General features: G+C 40.4%; 1 long non-coding RNA gene across 1 annotated transcript; it reads right to left on the bottom strand.

Moving 5' to 3' along the window:
* Positions 1-1,696: 1,696 nt before the first annotated feature.
* LOC148132276 (uncharacterized) lies at positions 1,697-3,993 on the bottom strand. Its single transcript, XR_015747794.1, has 3 exons — positions 3,883-3,993; positions 2,892-3,027; positions 1,697-2,288 (listed from the first exon to the last, which is right to left on the bottom strand). It is a non-coding gene; the product is annotated as an uncharacterized LOC148132276 (long non-coding RNA).
* Positions 3,994-18,859: the final 14,866 nt, after the last annotated feature.

Below are 18,859 nucleotides of genomic sequence, written 5' to 3'. Positions count from 1 at the left end.
AAATGGCAGTCTGTTCCACTGATGACAGTTATACAATCATGATGTTCCTCTTGGTGTCTAGTCTGAACTACTTTCTAAGAGCTGTGGTGGTGCAATGGTTAGAATACAGTACTGCAGATTAATTCTGCTGACTGCAAGCAGTTTGGAAGTTCAATTCCCACTGGCTCAAGGTTGACTCAGCCTTCCATCCTTCCGAGGTGGGTAAAATGAGGACCCAGATTGTTGGGGGCAGTATGCTGACTCTGTAAACTGCTTTGAGAGGGCTGTAAAGCACTGTGAAGCAATAAATAAGTCTAAGTGTGTTATGATGTGTACAGAATAACCCTTGAGTAACAAGGATATGCACATGGAAACGTTTATGAGAGTAGTTATGAATAATTATTCAGCCACACACAGATACACTAAATTGGGTTAAACTTTACTTTGAGGAATAGCGCAGTCCAATAAATGGTCCAGGTCATATATGTTTAACAGTCCAAAGAATATCCAATTACAAAGTCTTCTTACCAGTTGCCTTTGTCATTTACAGTAAACAAAGATATCAAAGTATAAGCACAGCAGCAACAGAATGTCAGAGAAACAGAATGTCAGAGAGACAGAATGTCAGAGAGAGCAAGCCATGATCAGTTGAGTTGAGATTGCAAAATCTTTGAAAGAAAACATTCAAAATTTCAAACAGACTCTGCCATAATGAACTCACTAATAAAGGGATAGCTGGAGGTGTCCATTGCAGTTTTTCTCTGTAAGAACCCACTGGTTCTTATATTTCAATACCTTCTTGAAGTCTATACAATTCTTGTTTTCCTTCATTAGGCCCTCCCTGTAAGTGGCTTGACACTCAACATGTTCCTTCACACGGGTCTATCTTTTGTGCCAGTTACAATCTAGAATGGGAGACTCTCCTCACAATCGCTCCTGCCTTAATCATCTCTCAGTTGGATTATTGCTATGTAAACTGTAGGGCTGAGGCGGCCCTTGTAAAGTGTTTGGAAGCCACAATTGGTGCAGAATGCAGTGGTTTGAGTAGTCATGGGCATATCTCAATTTAACCACCTCTTCAAGAACTACATGCATCACAACCCTAAAAATAAAACATAAAGGAGATACAGAATACTATTTAACATGGAATAGGTTTTTATCAATGGTTAGAAACATGAGGTAGAAGTTGGAAGGCGAAAGAATCAGGTCAGGGGGACTTGGAAAGAGACACTATTTGTATTAGTGACAGAGGAATGTAAGTATTAGAATGATAGATGAGTTTACATACTGGAATATGATGGTCAGAAACTATTGTACAACACTAGCACTGTTTAAAATAGTATATACGTTATTCTGTTTTTATTTCTGCTTTTTGGCAATTGGAATGCCGTGGCCAATTACACTGTATTCAATATATTTATATGTAAACAATGAAAAAAATGTTAAAAAAAGAACTATATGCATTTCCAATTAGTTTCTAGGTGCAATTCAGTGTGCTGGTTGTCACCTTTAAGAACCTTCATGGAACAGGAGTTGGCTATGGGACTTCTGACTCACAATTCCATCTGCCCATACCCTAGATCAGGGGTCTCCAACCTTGGCAACTTTGAGACTTGTGGACTTCAACTCCCAGAATTCCTCAGCCAGCAAAGCTGGCTGAGGAATTCTGGGAGTTGAAGTCCACAAGTCTCAAAGTTGCCAAGGTTGGAGACCCCTGCCCTAGATTATGGTGCAGCACTCCTACCATAGCCCTTTGCTGAGGAAATGTCATATTCTCCTTTACTTCTCCCCTCAGATAACTGGATAACTCTTAATTGATTGTCCCAAAGGTGCTTTTTCAAGAGGCAACTGGAATTTCTGGTTTTTCTTTGAAGAAAACAGTTTCGCTTCTCATCCAAAAAGTTTCTTCAGTTCTGACTGGATGATAGGGAAATCTGGATGACTGAGAATCTCCATAGACTCTAAATCGATTGCTTTTCAGAAAAGCCATTAACAGTTAGTTATTCCACCAGGCCTTTGGAGGCTGGAATTTGTGATTCCCAAAAATAAAACGTATTGATCACTTCACCCAGTGTTATATGTGTTAGCTGCATGATGTTGTTGATATATTTTGATTTTAGAGTACTTCTATGTTTTAGCTTGACCTATGAACTTTGGGATGTATATCATTCAAAGTAATTTGTGCTTGGAGTGGCTTTTAAGTGTAGAGAAGAGAGTCAGTCAATAAGTAACCCATTCTTGGCATCATCATCATCTATGAAGGCACTTGATGACTTTTGGGGTTCTGTTTCTTCTCCTTATGTCACCACCTTGAGTGGAAAAACAGACAAAAACAGTAACGGTAGTAACATTTCTCCAAAAGGTCTATGTCTATCTTTTCATCTATTTTCCTTTATAGAGTCAGTTTCAGTTTTCTTTTTCAACGTATCTTTCACAAACAATTTTTCAATATACTCCTTCTGGCATTCTCTCATTTTAGTTTTATCCCAAATGATTTCATCACTTTATTTTTTAATTCAGTTCATTCTATTGGAATTTTCTTATTGAGCCCCTTTCATCTACTTCCAAAACATGTTTTTAAATTTTACTAAAACTGATCTACATTTTCTTTATTCTAGTTTTAAATGTCTTTTGTTCTCCTTTGATTACCTTCTTTGAAACTACCTTTTTTCTGTTTTTATACATTAGATATGCTTCTCATCCTTATTTTGGCAACATTCTCTTTTATGGATATGTATGTATGTATGCATGCATGCATGTATGTATGTATAATTCACAACTCTTTCACATTTCATCAAGCATCTCTTTTCCTGATTCCCATCAGCCCATCAGCCCATGTGTTTCTCTGATATTCTGTGTTATTGTTTTCACACTGTCTCTAGCAGCTTTTACTTCTATGGTATTTTTCTTACCTCTACAACTTATTCATTCTTTCAGGAATGTAGTCTTCCTTTTAATATCTTCTCATTCAGGTTTCATATTTTCTCTTCAAGTTTCTCTTTCTCCCTTTCCTTCTATTCTCTATTTTTCCAAGTCTCATATTTGATACTATTAAAGAAATATCCACTGTTCACATTCAGAATCTCTCCTTTTTATCTTGCACTAATTTCTTTAGTCTTGGATTAAAAACAGTCATGCCTTTAGATGTATTTGATCATTTTTCTGGCTTCAGTATTATGAATAGACTTAAACTACATATTTGAAACATGCAACTTTTTGCTAAGCAGATTTTTATTAAACTATCACCGTTCTTACTCATGCTTGGGTCTCCAAAAGGCCCAGTAATGTTGACTCTACGTTCTTCTTTTGTACCTATTTGTTCGTGTCATCTAACAGAATTATTTTCCCCCTGAATCACATTTTGAATGTTACACAATTCTACCCAGCATTAATTTCTGTTTCTTCCATTATCACTATTCATTGGAGCATTATATGCCATGGTGGTACCTATTCCCCTGGCAACTTTACCTGCTAGCAGTGAATGACAGTCAACTTGAGCAAATTTTGGACACTTTGTCACAAGCACAACCAAAGCTCATTTGACTCCAGTCATTGGAAGAAGAAACATTAATAATCTACACTACTTTGATATGACTGCACTGGTAGCCAAAAATGCAAAGGATCTGCAAACACTAGTACTAGAAATTAAAGTTTACAATGAAAAAAATGGGAATAGAATTAAATATAATGAAGACCAAACTACTGACAGCAGAAAAAACTACTAGCCTCAGTATGCATTTATACATTTCTCAAAAATATATCCTTTTTGAAATGCTGGTGCCTCTGAGCAGCTCGTTACAGAATGTAAATAGATGGGCCATTAGAGGGAACTCAAATATTTATTTATTTTTTGTCTAAAATAGATCAAATAAACTCACTCATTCCTTTCTGGCCCATGCTTACTTTCGTTCTGATCTTTTGTTCATATTAAAATGCCATGAAAAACAGTGATTCCAGCCAGGTCCAAATTAGATGGACATGTTGCAACCAACGGAACAACGCTTGGTTGGTCTGAAAAAAAAGAGAGAAGATTCTATTCAGATCAGGCTTGATTACATACAATATAAGTTCCCATCTGTCACTGCCCTTTCAAATTGTGCACTAAAGAGTTTGCACAGTTCACAATCTCATTTTCCCCTTCTCTCTCTCTCTCTCTCTCTTTGTACCACGGGGACATGCTCTGTAATTGAGATCACAGCCCCTACTGAATAATTCAGGGAGCATCAGGTTTATTATAAATAACAGAGGCCAGAATTGGCATCTTTTCTGATCAGCACCAAGGCAGAGATCAATAATCAAACTTCTTGTCCCAACGTCTCCTCAGTTTCTTCCCAAGTCCAGCTCTAATTCCATTTCCATCTCTCCCCACCCCCAGCCATCCCTGCCACCGGTCATTTGCTATTCAGCAATCTGATCTCACACCCATCCCACGTTGGACTCATGTTCTTTTCAACATCTAGCACCTCGAGTTCAGGGGCCTTCATTGTCTTCACATCCAGCATCTGTTCTGAAAGGCTGCTCTGAGTGACCTCTTCCTGCCCTTGAAAAATCACCTCAGTTTAGTTACTGCGTTGCTGACCTCCGTCCCTTAATCCTCTCCTTCTCTGGCACAATACCACAAGGCAGACCCCCTCATTCACAGACGAGTTGGTAGTGGACTATTTCACATGCTTGCTAAGCCCTTCCCTGCTGTCTCCCTTTCAAGAACCCATATCATGTTTTCTGGTATTTAGAAAGTAATGAGCACAGCCCCAGTCCCTATCAGAGCCAGAGTGGTAATGCACATTCAAGATTAATGAAATTCAGTGATATTTCAGAACTGACAGGCCTATTTCTAGCAGTCTCAGAATTTATGTGCCTGCCAATGTACGGCAGTTGCTTTGAGCAGCATTCTGAATCTTCCTGGCCCCCCCACCCAAAATGTGAATAGGGCTTTTTTAGAGCGAAACACTGCAGCCATTTTCCCTGCTAATGTGTTCATCACACCATGATTTGGAATTGCAGAGGCCACCTTAAAAAGCACAACACAACATCCAGCATGAAAAATACTGAGTATTTTTTGGGGGTGGTGGTGGTGGAGGGGATGTTAAACATTTTGTAGCAGAATGTGTGGGTGAAAGCCCAAGATATGATGGGACACGAACTTCCTAAACCAATGCAAATAGAAAAACATGGAAAGAAAAATGATTGATCTAACTATTTTAAACTAGCCAAAACCAAACCAACCCACACCTCTAATTCATAAGTAACATTTATAATTAAAATGTAAAATGCTCAATCCATTATATCAGGGCTTATTTGAAAACCACCTGATTCCTTAAGTTCAGTATGTTAATTATAATTGTACAGGTTCCTTACTACTGTGTTTCTCACAAAATAAGGCCGGGCCTTATTTTTTTTGAGCCACGAAAAAATGGCTAGGACGTCTTTTTGGGGGTGAATTAATTTCTCCCCCCCCCGCGCACTAGCGCCGTCTCCAACAACAGCGTATGAGTCGCTCCCGCTTTCCCCCCGTCCCCGTAACAACAGGAAAAAAAAGACTTTGAGGTACCTGGGAGTGCCGCGTGCTGCGTTTTGGTTTAATCCCGGCGGCTGGGTGGCGTGAGAAAAGCCGACGAGCGTCTCTGCTGCTGCTACCCTTGGTGCTCCAGCCTCAGGTCTGCAAGTTTGCAAAAGTCCCGGTGCGCAGCCCGTTCCTGCATTCAAGCGCCCAGGCCGAGCTGCAGCTGTCCCTCTCTCGCCACGCCATCTCCAATAACAGCGGCAGCAGCGGCGGGAACCGTGGAAGTTACGGAGGCGGCTCCCCTACCCGAGAAGCGGCTAAAACACTTCCACGGTTCCCGCCGCTGTTGCCGCTGTTATTGGAGACGGCGCTGGCGAGAGAGGGACAGCTGCAGCTCGGCCTGGGCGCTTGGAATGCAGGAACGGGCTGCGCACCGGGACTTTTGCAAACTTGCAGAGCCCAAGGCTGGAGCACCAAGGGTAGCAGCAGCAGAGACGCTCGCTCGGCTCTTCTCACACCCACCCAGCCGCTCGGGATTAAACCAAAACGCAGCGCACGGCACTCCCAGGTACCTCAAAATCTTTTTTTTCCCTGTTGTTATGGGGACGGGGGGAAAGCGGGAACGACCCAGACGCTGTTGTTGGAGATGGCGCTGGCAAGAGAGGCGCCAGCACCAGTGGGAACCGTGTAAGCTACGGAGGCCTGAGAAGCGACTGAAACGCTGCCGGACATCCACACCGACGCCGCCCACCTGCTGACCTATGTAAGGAGGGGTAAGGGAGCCCTCCGTGCTCCACCATGGTGTTAGGAGTGGCTGATGGTGAGACATAGCTGCCTGCGGGGCACTCCTAATGTCAAGTTCCCCCCTGCCTTCCCCCCCCAATTTTGCATGTTTTAAACTAGGCCTAAATTTGGGGGGAGGGGCTTAATTTCATTTTATGCCTAGAAAACATGCTGGGTCTTCCTACGGGGGGGGCGTATTGTTGGAGAAACACGGTATTATTCTTAATTTATCTTTTTTTTTCCTTGAAAGGTACACTTAAAGCTTATAAAACAAATTCATGTTAAAATGTGCAAAATGCAAGAGCTATCTGCTTGTTTGTAATTCATTGGTTTTATATTTGTGTTTCCTTTTTTCCATTTTGATCTTTCAGTGCATTATTTTTTATTTAAAAAGTTAAAAGCAAGAGGCACTAATTCTAATTCTTCACTGGAAGAACATTAAAAAAAATGGGAATAGCTTTACTTGTTTCTGAATATACTTCAACAACACCTCTTTTTATAAAAGGAGTCAAGACTTAATGTTTCTTTATTTTTTTCCTGAGCAGTCCAGCCCTAATACAGACACACATACACACTGCAGACTTGCAGACATGAGGCCTTTTCTGGACATTGCAGAGATTTTAAAAAATGGAAGCTACAGCTTAGGAGTTTCCTCCACCAACTCCTGTTTTTCTTGCCTTCAAATTCCCCTCCAGTCAGCTTGAACTTTCTATCTGCAAACATTTGACATTTATTTCCCTACAGATTAACACAAGGGCTGTTTACATCAAGCAGTCCATAAATTCCTGTTGGCCTGTGATTCGAATCTCAATCAAAGGCAAGCAAACAAACAGCAGTTCTTCTGAAGAAGTTCACAGTCAAGACCTCATAAAAAGCTTAATGTTACTGCAGTTATGGATGATAGTACAAAACAATAACCTAGGCGGGTAGACAGGAAGAACCAAAATCAAAACAATTTTGACCTTAGCTTGTTTGTTTCAAATTCCTTCAACGCATGAAACAGCAATTGTACCTAAAACCAGGATTATATAAACCACTATGGATTGAAAAAGAATATGTTATTTCTATGCAGTTGGGTACACCTTGGCCAGGAAATTAGTGAACAAAGACTGTAAAAGTTTTTGCATTATCCCCCTCTGTGATTTTTATGTATCCATCCCTTTTCCTTGAAGTTGCCCAGGAACAATGTGCATGACTGTTTCCTGCTATCTAATTTATCTCCACAGCAAACTTATGGGAAAGGTTAAGTTGAAGGCACTTGCATATTGCCAATTTTCACTCCCTACTGTCTAGAAATACTTAGAGGCAAAACATGGTAATCTTTTCTTTATCTGAAGCTGAAATGCTTTGGATAATAAGGAAACATCATTAATCAGGATTTGCTCTCAGCTACTTACTCTACAGCTGGTTCTGACAAAAACCCCTGTGCAAACAAAAGAGGAAGAAAATAAATGCCCAGTGTTTTCTCTCTCTACTCTTACGTTCTTGCTGACTACACTACATTCATTTCTCTATGTGAAATGATCCAACAGTTGCTATGAGCGGGAGAGCTGCAAAGCCACCAAGCCACCTTTTTGCAGTATGAAATATTAATAAGTGGTCGGACCTGAGAAGCTGGGAGGCAGATAAGACAAGAATTCCTAATAATGAAAAATGGATCACTCACAGGTCTTGCCGAACAAAATATCAGTTTTATGTCTGGTTTCAGCCAAAAATAAAACAAAACCCCACGAGATCTAAACTGAAACACGATGGTAGAATTCCAGAGATCTGGAAGTGTTTCTGAACTGCTGCAAAAACACTTTATATGGAGATGCCTTGAAAGATGTAGATTTGCCCAAGATAATTTAATTCTTCCATTCTGGCTCTTAACCAATAAAATATAGAGCATATTTGATTTCATAGACCATTCATCTTGAACATCAATTATTTCCTTAACTAATATTGTTCTTTGCCACTTCACTCTGAGTGATTGCATTCTGAGGCCCCTCCAAATAGGAGTAATAATGGAGCACAACCACCCCCATGTTTCTAACCAAGTAGGATTATTCCTCTGAAGGAACAACTTCTCTCAGGTTTCTGTGTTATGGATTAGAATTATTTCTCCCATGCCATCACTTAGCTGGCAATTTATTCACTTGCAAGTTTGATAGAAGGCCATCAAATGGGTTTGCGCCACATCCTAATCTAAGCTACAATGGGGTTGAAAGATTGGCATTCAACATATTGATGGGAAACCTGGTATCAACTAAAAAGATACTCCTTTGGTCTTTTTAGCTGCTAGAAAAAGGGAGTAGGGGAAAACAGTACATTCCTTAAGTGCCTAAATAATCACCCTGGCAGCCCAAAGTTGTCGGAGGGCAAGAATATTCCTGGAGAGCAGATGGTGTGAATCAGGCTACCAGGATAAGCCATTACATGGTGTCTTAGCTGAAGAATAGCATGATATGTGACTACAATAATTGTGTTTTGACACTTGGCTTCGTGTTCAGAAGATTTCACTTTGTGAAGTAATGGGGGAGATAAGGGAGAGAAACACTCATCTTTCTTCAACTCTGTGTAATCTGATTTTCCTTATTTTAGTTCACTTTATAGCATCACAATAAGAAAAGTAAGTATTGCTCTTCTTCCATTCTCAGTTTTACATGAATTAGAAGATAAACAAGTGTCCTCCTGAATCTAATCTGGCAAGAAGCAACACTTGTTAAAGGTTAAATAAGCCAAGGGGCTATACAAGATGCAGGGCAAAGGCACAAAAACATTTTGTGTTACTGTTGACTCATCCCAATAAAATGCTATTAGAAGTTTAGAAGAACAGCAGTAAAATTAGAACATAAAAATTAAAATCAATTGGAATGTGTGTGGGAGAGGGTGGGATGGGAACTGAAGCCATAGATTTGGTCCTGAGGTCACCATTGGCCGACTCCTGAGATTCTCATTTCTCTATGAATTATTACCAGATCATAATTGTACTCAGTACATAAATGTATAAAAAAAATCTCAGCCCTTTTGGATGCAAAATATGGCAGGAGCTTAACACATCCACAGTGAAGTGAAGGAAAGCTGTTCGGGGATAATTAAAATACAACAGTAATAAGGCAAGAGAAGGACGTGATTCTAATGGACTGGGGCTAAAAATTGCCAGAATATCTCAAGCACAGTGCACTTCAGCACAAGATCTCTGAACAGAAACAGTCTTTCTTCTGACTCCAAGCTGCTATTTTACTAATGACTCATTATTATATTTATAGCTGATTGGGGAGAGGGGAGATATTTAAAAAATCGTGATTTGTCACCTGTCTCTTCCTTTTCAGCAGACACTAAGGAAAGCTGTATTTATCCTCAAGAGCGGATGACACTAATAAGAATGCCGTTCGAAGAAACTACTTTGCATTTGGGTCCTTGTCAACAGCCATACTTGCTGATTTAAACGCAGCCTCTGTTTACATGCATCCCTATTATAAATATGTGCCCAGATAACTTAATGATATTCTAGGCAGATAGCGGTGGGGGAATTGACAACACTGATCCCTGGAGATGGTGACAAAGAGGGCGAGAGTCAAAACACTGGACATGTGTGCTAGCAGATTAGCTGCAAGAGACATTGTCTTTTTTTTTTTTCTTTGCAAGAAAGAAATTGTTATATCCATATTGCCAAGCTTCTTCTCTTCCCCCTTAGGCACCCACATTCTTTACTTCCCTACATTGTATATTCCATAGTTTGCTTATTTATTTTTAGAGGACTCCAGCTGTCCTCATCATAAAACTTACAGAACATTACAAATTAATGGCAAGTGAAAGAAACCAGGAGTCAGAAGAACTTCCTGATAACACTTCTCAGGCAAGCTCATAATGCCAATAGTTTTACTCTATTTAGAATATAGAACATAGAATAAATAAAGTTGGAAGGGACTTTGGAGGTCTTCTAGTCTAACCCCCTGTCAAACAGGAGACTCTATACTGTTTGAGACAAATGGTTGTCCAATTTCTTTTTGAAGGCCTCCAGTGATGGGGCACCCACAACTTCTGAAGATAAGCTGTTCCACTGGTCGATTGCTCTCACCGTTAGGAAAGTTCTCCTTAGTTCTAGTTCTTTGTTGTACTCTTTTTAAAGTAAGATATTTGGGATAGTCTTATTTTATGCTTATTCAACAGGTGAGATAGGTGGTCGGAAGATATTATTGTGCAATAATTAGCCAGAATTCTGAAGAATCATAGTTTAATGGAACCAAACATTCATACCAATAGAAGCTGGCTGATAACTTCTGTCTGGACTTTCCTGCTAGTTGAAGTATATCAGGGAGGAAGATAAGCCTTCGGTTGTTAGAAAATTTAAATTTGTAGCATCCTGTGTAACATGCTAGCTGGAATAACTGGTAAAGAATAGACTTCAGCAACAACTGGTGGAATACAGGCTTCCCAACCTTGATCTTAAATATTCACATTTACCAAATAAGCCAGAATCTAAAGCAAGTGTTGTTCCACAGTTCAAGCATAATAAGATGCAATGATTCAAGATGATGCATCAGTCTGCATGTTTGATTATAAGAGATGTATATTCTGAAGATATTTGGCTTCTTGTGCTGTTTGATCTGGATCAGGAAATTGGCATCACAGGACAGGGGTATAGAAGCACTCCAGATGGAGAACCACAGGTTCTTAGAAGCTCCTCTGTTAGTCTGTATATTTTGTTCAATATGCAGTCTCCCTTATCAGGAGGTAACTCAAGTTGAGCTACTTCTTTTCCCCAATAGTCCAGGAACAAATCACCTGTACTGCCACCCACTACAAGAAAAGAGCTCCATAGAAGAGAAGCTGTAGCTCCATCAACCTCAGATATAAAGAAAAGATCAAGGCTGCAGCCCAGAAACTCAACACATGTATCTATCTTATTATCGTAGAAATTATCATTGCTATTCGCACTGCTATTTCCTTGAGCCATATTATTTGAAATACATGAGAGCCAGGGGGAAATTGACAAGAGTTTGTTTAGCCTGAAAGGCAGGTAATAAGGAAGGGTATGGGGTAAAACTTGAGGAAAATTGTTTAATGCTCCCTGCAAGCATTCCAATGTGCTGATGGTTTGTCATTTGGCGCTATTTCTGGGCTTATAACTACAGAAGCAATCTTTCAGAAGACTACAGTAGTAAGTCCATGTCCAAAGATAATGCAGCTGACAGATTGGTGGAACAAAGGACAGGATAAAGCAGGAGATCACACAATCTAGTTTCCTTCCCAGTTCACCCATCATCCACTCCACCAACCTTTCAGTCAGACTATTTCAGATGTGGTTTTAGCAACTGTTGTCCAGAACAGGGGTCCCCAGTCAACAACCCATTAGGATCCGGGCTGCACAAGTGGTGGGCAAGTGTGCACATGTATGAAGTTGCATTTGTGCCCGTGAAACCATGCTCCACCTTGCTCCACCTGCCAATCCGCAGAGCTGAAAAGGTTGGAGGTGGTCCAGAAGACCACTAGAGCGGTTTCATAAATAGCCTGACTAACAGATAACTGGTACAGATAATTCCTGCACCAGAAACTTGCCACTTTGACAGCTTGAGATAGGATTCAAGCCTCTGCCCTGGGCACCCACCCTATAGCCAATTAAACCAGCTCCTCCACCACACATCAAGGACCATGGTTTGTCTTTTCCCAGCAACAGATGATATTGAGTAGGAAGAGAAATACACTCAAGGGAATGCACCAATTGTTTTCCTTAACCAACCTCACATTGAAATTGTAAGGACAGCAAATAGAGCTCAGCCTTTAGGGCAAATTATACTGGTATCCTTTTCTGCCACCTTAAGGACGGGAGGAACACATGTTAGCATGAGAAAGAAAGCGTGAGGAAGAACTCTTAAGCATTCATGTGCAGTACAGTTGTTTGGAAGCACTAAGCAACATCATCTAGCTTCCTAAGCAATCATTCCCTGCTTGCACTAATAGTATGGCTATCTCCTGACAGCCTCTCTTTCCCGCAGTGGTAGCCAGAGGTGATATTCAGCAGGTTCTCACCAGTTCTGGAGAACCGGTAGCGCAAATTTTGAGTAATTTGGAGAACTGGCAAATCCCACCTCTGACTGGCCCTGCTCCCATCTATTCCCTGCCTCCCAAGTCCCAGCTGATTGGCTGGGTCTTCTTTGGTTGCCCTGCACAGGAGAACGGAGCTGGAAAGCAGGTTAGTGGGGTGGGAAGGGAATGGGGATTTTGCAGTAACCTTCTCCTGGAGTGGGGAGGGAATGGAGCTTTTACAGTATCCTTCCCCTGCCATGCCCACCAAGCCATGCCCACAGAACCGCTAGTAAAAAAAATTTAATCCCATCACTGATGGTAGCCCTTATCTTACTTCCATACTTGAGTAGCTTAAAGTCATTGGTAGTTGCTTCATTGTTAAAGTAGGATTTTATACAATATGTTTTACCATGGGCATAATTTGTTAAGCATGCTTGCCAGTGCTACAATCAGTCACCTCTAACAAGAGGGATCAGTTTAGCATCTCATAGCCATCTTAGTTTGTTAGACATCTGGGACACCTCCTCACACCCTATCTTTGTGCTCTCTCCTCCAGAGCCATCCTGTTTGGGGCCAAGAGGAGATTCCAGCCCTTTCAAATTGGGCTCTCCCCTACAGCCACCGGATCTCTGAGCTGATCCCTGTCTTGGGAGCCTGAATAGAGATGAACATCAGTGGCAGCGAGGATGGGAAATATATGGTGAAGCAAGTGAAAGAACTGGTGTCCTCTTTCTTTTTGGGCTGTCAGCGATTCAGCCTGATCTAGATTTCTGAGATGAGGAGAGCTTAAAAGAGCAGGCATGAAAGGAGCCTCTTCTACCTATTTGTTTAGTGTCAAGGTTGGAAAGGGGGAGAATGGCTGGATCCCTGGGTCTGTGACTGGAAGCCGTGCTCTGGCTGATAGGTGGCTCTCCTACCACCTGGAGATTGTTTTAGGAGCTGGAGAAAGTGCAACTTTCTCTGCATGAGACATCAGGACACTGCCCTCAAGCTATAAACCAGAATAGAGGGGACTTGACTTAATAATGGAGACAGCAAAATCTATGCTAGTTTAATTTTGCACTGGACACAGATAGAAAAACATTTTTTTTACACTAAGCCATAGGGAACAGCTCTGAACTTTTTTCATTCTTCCTTCCTCTTATTGCTTTTTTTTTAAATAATAGGTATGACAGGCTCCTTCTTTCTCAGAAAACAATTAGATAAGGAAGTGTGGAACCTGATAAGGACAACAAGCAAGGGAAAATTTCCACATATGGAAAAAAGAAAACAACAGTTTCTCTGGTCAGTTAGTTTTGGCAAGTAACAGCTGGCTGTTGCGCAAACATAGAATTTGCTTAATGCAGCAGCATCACAAAAAGGATCAGTTCGATGAAAAATTAGCGTAGACCCCGTAAACCAATACGACGCAAATCTGAGTTGACGTGAGATAGTATATATATGAGTCAGAAAGTCCTTGGGAAACAGCAGAAGTGCTATTTGATGCCTATGAAAAGTAATTCAGGGAACTAATCATAACTAATGGGGATATAAAATTGAATGGGCATGGATGAAGGCCAGGTGCAGATGGTTATACCAGGCATGAGCAAGCAAGCCAATAGAAGGCAAAAGCGTCCCACGAAATAAAAACATTTGCATAATCAAATATTACGAAAGTAAAATATAGCAGGGATTACACATACATGATAGGACGAATTCCACCAGTGGAACACTGAGTATATATACCTACACTTTGAGTACAAAGGAACCAGCAAGAGAAAAGAGAAGGTGGTGCAGCCTTATATATCAGGAATGAGTCTGTCTGAGCTGATAGTAGCGCAAGTGCTGAAAGCCAACAGAAGGGATATTTTGCTAGGAGAGATACTTTTAGCAGACAGAAGCATTTAAAAAAGAAACTATGTGAGTGGAGATTTCACCTACAAAAACATTCAGCGGAAGACAAATCCTGCTAAACACCATGTCAGATAAATTCTTGGTGATAATTTTCTCACACAAATGTAAGCAGGTGTCCCAGGATAATGTTGCAGGATCCAATCTGGGTTGGTCACTGGGACCAGAGGTTTGGTCTTCTGAGTTTTTGGACTCGTTTTGGAGCCCATACTCAGGGAAATTCTCTCCACACATTCCAGTAGAGAGAAGTTCCCTCAGAATGGGCCCCAAAACGAGTCTGAAAGCTCAGAAGACTAAACTTCTGGTCCCCGTGACTGATTCAGATAGGATTCTGCATAATTTTCTCTTTCAAAAAGATTTATGTGGGCACTAGGGGATCAGTTCCTGTGGTGGGATTCAAATTTTTTTACTACCGGTTCTGTGGCCGTGGCTTGGTGGGCATGGCGTGGCTTGGTGGGCATGGCAGGGGAAGGATATTATAAAATCCCCATTCCCTCCCCACTCCTGGGGAAAGGTTATTGCACAATCCCATTCCCTCCCCACCCCACTAACCTGCTTTCCAGCTCCGTTCTCCTGTGCAGGGCAACAAAAGAAGATCCAGCCAATCAGCTGGGACTCGGGAGGCAGAGAATAGATGGGGGCGGGGCCAGTCAGAGGTGGGATTTGCCGGTTCTTCGAACTATTCAAAATTTCCGCTACCGGTTCTCCAGAACTGGTCAGAACCTGCTGAATACCCACCTCTGATCAGTTCCCTAGGATTTGAACCTTAGGAACAAGGAAGAGTTAGTTGGAGATATTTGAAGTGGAAAGGACTTCGGGTGCAAAGCTCCACATATTTTAAAGCTGTTAATTGCAAAAACAAAAAAAGGAAATTGAGAATTAATAGTGCGCTCTTAGACAATTTCAGTGAAAAAGAAAACTAAGAGACTTCTAAAGAAACCAGAGGGTTGAATAGGCAGTGTGTGAAGGAAATGAAACTAAAGAAAAATGTTTGTTGGACATGGAAGGAAGTGTTAATTACCAAGGAAGACAACAAAGCTTCACCTCAAAAATGCAGAAATGAGGTCAGGAAAGAGAAAATGAGCTAAGGCTAATAGAGAAAAAAAAAATCATTAGAAAGGCCTTATTCAAATGTCAACAGCTAAAAGAAGACAAATTAGACAAGGTATTCGCTGCTTATTCCAAACAGAGAAGTCTTAATCAAGGCTTCTAGTGACCCAGAGAAGATACGACCATGAAAAAGCAGAGAAACTCAACTCTTATTGAGAAGAAAATTAAAAATTGAGAAGCATAAACTGGGAATGAGCACAACAGGGGAGGATGTAGGTCAACAAGGATATGGTAAAGGAACTTCTTGGTCATTTGAATGTGAATGCCTTCACATCCCCAGGCCTTGATGAAATGTGCCCTAAATAGTAAAGGAACTTGTTGAAGAGCTGTCAGAACCTCTGTCAGTTATCTTCAAGGAAAACTGTATCAAAGAATTGAAGAACCAATGTGGTTCCTCTCTCTAAGAAATAAAAAAGAAAAAGAAAATCCAGATAAAGAAAATAATAAAGCAGGCTAGTAGTTACCATGAGGAAGACAATGCCGTGATTTTTAAGAGTCAACAAGGCTTTGTTAAAAACAAATCATGTGAAAAAGTTTCATCTCCTTCTGTGACAAAGCAATTGTGTTAGTAGAGAAGGGGAATGCTATGGATGTACTCTACCTTGATTACAGCAAACATTTCGATAAGGTGTTTTTATTGACAACCTGTTCAAGTGTTTTAAATAACAAATAAATAAAACTATTTATCAACTATTATTAAATTAAATAACATTTAAATAAGTGTGTTTTAAGACACCAGGTTAGAAAGCGGGAGACGGTGAGTTGTAGTCCCGCATTAACCATGAAAGCCAGGTGGATTATTTTGGACCAATCATTCTCTCTGAGCCCAACCCACCTCACAGGGCTGGTGTTGTGGGCAAATAAGAGGAGGAAGGTGCGTTGGATATGTTCACCACTTTGAGTTAGTTGTTAAAACAATAAAGGTGGGATACAAATAAATAAATAAATGATAAATAAGGTTAAGTCCACAATTGGCTGGTCAATTGCAGTGAGAGAGTTTGCCCTGATGGTTCTACATTGTTGGACTGCAGTAATTGCATGTATCTATCTTAGGGCAGGTATTATTAAATATTTTTATTAATGAACTGAATAATGGGGTCGATGAGCTGCTTATCAGATTTGCATATTTCATAAAATTGAGAATTCTGGTCAACACCCGGGATGACAGAATGAGGTTGCAATCTACTCTGGACAAGTTATGAAGATTAGAATAAGAGGAATAAGATGCTCTTCACTAGGAAATAATTACTATTTTTTTTTTTTTCAGTAGGAAATCATACCTGTATTTCTTAGCAATTTATGGCTTATTGGTATGATTTCCGAAGGCTATAGGGCCAATCCAAAAAGGGCTTAGGACCACATGCAGTATTGCAGGCTACTGCTTCAGGCAAAACTATAAGCAGTAGATCACACAGCTCAGGTATTCCAGTGGGCAAGCAGTACTTCTTCAGGGATTGCATGCAGCACCAGGTAATGAGTTGGAGGCTGCAAACACATACATATATGTGTCAGCACATGTCTTTGTACAGACCAAAAGATCTTTGTTGATTATAGTGCAATGACTGAGAACAGGCCTTAGAAGCAAATGCCATCGTGCTTCTAATTTCAAAATAAGGCCTTTGATGTTAGCTAAAGCTGAAACCTTTATCCCACAGAGAAAAGTTATTTTCTTTCCTTCTGGGAAAAGAGTTCCCTGAGATCCAGGAGGAATAAAGTCAACTTGGGGTTAGGAGATGAATTAAAATTTCAAATCTCCAGAATGTTCCCCATCAAAAGTGCAAATTATTCATTTCTGGTTCTGCAAACAATAAAACAACAACAAAACCCAGACATGTTGGCTGTATTTTCATAAAATAGCTAGCTGTAATCTAGTTTGTGGCTCAGTGAATGGGTTATCAGATCTGGCCTGCATAAATCCAGATGACCATGAAATGGTGACTCAGAGATACAGAAAACTAAGATGTCTTGCTACTGTCCAATGATCATAGCAGTAGTATGGTCACCCAAACTAGGTGGGGTGATTAGTTTGGTACGTCATACAAACTCAACTGCAGATGGATTGTGAAGGCTGCATTTAAATGATCCATTCATAAACATGTATGAAAGCAACCATTGATTATTATTATATTCCCAAATCAATAGACATAATTGGATAACTAGATATGGAAGAGTGAGAAAACCAAATTAAGTGTCAAGTTTGCACAACATAGCCGTGATTAATATAACCACACATCATGGTTTCCAGACCACAGTGGTTGGGTTGATACAACATGGTAAACCAAAACCAACAAACCATATGTGGCTGTAGACTATTGCTTTTTTCAATTGATAACATTAAATAAACCATGGCTTGGCACAATCTTTAAACCTAGTAATTATGTCTCTGCAGTTTTACAGAAGAAAATGTCAGTCTAGGCACAATGAAGAAAGCAGTAGCCAACTTCTGACACCAAAACAGTTCTCTACATGGAGGAATACTTCCATATGAAAATTCTTTTGATAATCACCAGGACCTTCTCATTAAAATATCTAACTAGGGGTGTCAAACTCACATTGTCATGGTGGTGTCACGTGACGTATTGGGATTTTTTTCCCCTTCGCTAAACCAGACGTGGATGTGGCCAGCCTATGACGCATCTGGCCCGGAGTTTGACAGCCCTGATCTAACCTGTCTCTACACTCAGCCTCTGTAATTGAGAAATGTAAGACAGCCAACATAGCTTCAATTTTTAAGAAAGAATCATGGAGAGATCCAGAAAATTAAAAGTTTGTCAGCTGAAGATCTGTTCTAGGGAAGATAGTGGAAACTGCCATTAAAGATAAATTTACCAAACATCTGGAAACGCAGGCCTTGTTCAAGTATGTGCAACATGGCTTCACTTAGGGAATGCCCCACCTAGTCTATTTACTGGAGTTTTTAAGGATATTAATAAATGCGTTATGTTCTTAAACACATTCCTCTCAATAAATGAAGTTTGTATGTTACCAACATTTAACATGTGTCATTTACAGCAATCTTGACATGGTGTTTCTTTTTCAGTCTGCTGCCTTAACCTGTAACACGATTTCTTACATTAAATGATGGGGTGCCTTTTCAGTAGCCATGCTGAAAACAGGTTAGTAAAATGAGGACCCAGATTGTTGCAGGCCAATATTCTGACTCTGTAAACTGCTTAAAGAGTGCTGTTAAGCACTAGGAAGTGGTATATAAATCTAAGTGCTATTGTTATTGCTATTGCTTTCTAGGATGAAGAGAGAACTGAAGGAGTGCTCTTGTATCTAACAGAGTAATGCTAAATGCTTTGCAGTTTTATTATTCAGGAAGGTTTATTCCACCTCGTGCTCAACCACAATAAAGGGACACAGACAGATTTGAACAATTAACCAAGATGGCATTAATGAGGGCACTTTTACATAGCTTACAAGCTCTGCTTGCCAAGTAAAGCAAAGATGCTTTTAATTAAGCAGTAAAGGTGGAAAAAAGTGTTTCACTTGCATGCCAGCAGCGACATTCTGATTATCTTTTAAAATGTCTATGCACTGTATGTTTTTATGGTTTATTGTGCCTCAACTTGTTCATCA

Source organism: Notechis scutatus, chromosome 2 (assembly GCF_049901735.1).
Source record: "Notechis scutatus isolate UNSWTSFEM ecotype Mainland chromosome 2, rNotScu1.2, whole genome shotgun sequence".
NCBI classification, from domain to species: domain Eukaryota; kingdom Metazoa; phylum Chordata; class Lepidosauria; order Squamata; family Elapidae; genus Notechis; species Notechis scutatus.
Note: the sequence above shows the minus strand (reverse complement) of the source record. Positions and strands in the feature narration are given on the sequence as shown.